The following is a 2,278-nucleotide window of genomic DNA, read 5'->3' on the forward strand; positions in this document are numbered from 1 at the left end:
AAGGCTGTTACACGATGGCAAACAGCTCCTCAGGCACACTGGTCCCAGCTTTGTTGCCCACATCTTTCCAGTCACAGCCACCATACTACAGTGTCCCTTTCCCTCCACATGGCCCAAATTAAGGCCAGATTTTGTTACTAACAGCAAACCCACCCAACCATAGAGAGGAAGCCAATTTAGGGTCAGCTCACTCGAGCTGCACCCTGTCCCTCTCCAGAGGATGGCAGCAGAGCTCAAGCAACCCTGAAGGACCTCTTTTCCCCAGCCTGACTTAGAGAATCACAGAATGGTTTGAGTTGAAAGGGATCTTAAAAAAACCTCTAGTTCCAATCCCCAAATGTTCAGACTCTGCTGAGCTCCCTGCTATTTTCAGGCTTGACCTAAGCAAGTTTTCCAAGGGATCCAGACATGACCGGATGAAGTAGTACTGACAAGTACGAAAAATCTGGATGGGAGTTCCAGGTAACATCAGAAGACATTAAAGCAAGCAGCACTAAAAAGCAGAACCACTTCCAGCCAAATGGCTGTACTAGTGCGTGCCCAGGGTACGGGGGGTCCTACCTGCATCCCATCTGGTGTGCCCCGCCCTGCAATTACCCAGGCTCTGCAAGGAGACCTGCTTTCCCACTTTTCTCATTTTAAAAAAAAGGGATTTCAAGGGTTTGGAAAGGCTCATCTGCCACACCACAAGATCGCCTGCTGAAAATAAAATGCATTTATTTCAACAAGCTATGGAAAGTGTATTATGGATGATTAGACCAGCATGAAACAGGAGCTGGGAAAATTTGTGAGGTAAGGAATTTTCAGTATTAAATAAAGGTGAACATGCCTTGTACTAGCTGTAGATTGTTTGCCTTAAAGTTATCCCTTTTATGGTAAGCTATTTCCAGAGTAAAATGAAAATGCTATGTTTATAAATAAATATGTCTATATCAACAAAAATATGTCTGCATCAACACAAAATATGTCTACAACACGGTTGCAGCATTAGTGGATGGGGAAGAGTGTTTGACATTATCTGCTTTGGTTATGGAAAGTATTTGAAGCTGTACAGCATGACATCCTTATCTCTAAACTGGGGAGACATTAATTTGGTGGATGGACTTCTCCAATGGATAAGGATCTGGCTGGATGGTCACACTCAAAGAGTTGGGGTCAGTGACTCAATGTCCAAATAGAGACCAATGATGAGCAGTGTCCTTCAGGGGCTGATATTGGGACTGGACTGTTTAATATCTTTGTTGGTCAGAGAGTTGGAGCACCTCCACCATGAAAATAAGCCAAGACAGCTGGGGCTGTTCAGCCTGGAGAAGAGGCAGCTTTGGGGAGACCTTACAGCAATTTCCAGTACCTAAAGGGATCACAAGAAAGCTGAAGAAGGAATTTTTAAAAGGACATGCAATGATGGCACAAGGTATAATGGCTTTAAACTGAAAGAGGGCAGGTTTAGATTAGATATTAGTATGAGATTCTTTACTGTGAGGGGGTGACAAGCTGAAATATGTTGCCCAGAGAAGCTGTGGATGCCCTTTCCTTGGAAGTATTCAAGACAATGTTGGATGGGGCACTGAGCAACATGATTTAGTGCAAAGTATTCCTTCCCATGGACTAGAGGATCCTTAAAGGCACTTTCCAACCCAAACCATTCTGTGAGCCTATGATTCTATTAGTTACATGCTTATTTAGCCAAGGTACCCTTGCCTTTGTCTTCCTCAGTCATCTTGATCTACTAAGGCAGCAGTTTTACTTCCCAAATTCAACAATAAGCACTTCTCCCCAGCCAACAGTGATTTTCCAGTGTGTTCCTGTCACTCACACCTCCTGAAAGATGGTGTTGAAGATGTTTGCAAGGCTCTGAGTCCATCTGATGTGTCATGGGCATTTCCAAGAGAAGATGCGCTGAGTACAGGATTCCCAGTAGGATTCTCATCGCCTGCTGTGTACACTTGGTGGTCACTAACTCTATTAGTATCTCCTGCCTTGGTTCCTGCATGAGCACAGGAAGAGAGGGAGCATAAAGTGACAAGTAGACACCTGCCTTGCTGTCACTGGTCATCTCTTAAACTGTAAAATCCGTGTATCTCGGGGCTGTTGTATGGGTCCAATCAGGCTAGCTCCGACCCTGGCCCACACGGTCTTACATGAACAAAGTCAAAGACGAGAAGCGCTCTTCTCCACGTGTGACGAGTGTCCTGTTTATTAGCTTGGGACAGGACGCTTCCAGTTGCTGCGACCACGCAGGTGGAAAAGAGGGCGCGACATACCTGTGGTGGAGTTT

This window comes from Geospiza fortis, unplaced genomic scaffold (assembly GCF_000277835.1).
Source record: "Geospiza fortis unplaced genomic scaffold, GeoFor_1.0 scaffold1047, whole genome shotgun sequence".
Lineage (NCBI taxonomy): Eukaryota > Metazoa > Chordata > Aves > Passeriformes > Thraupidae > Geospiza > Geospiza fortis.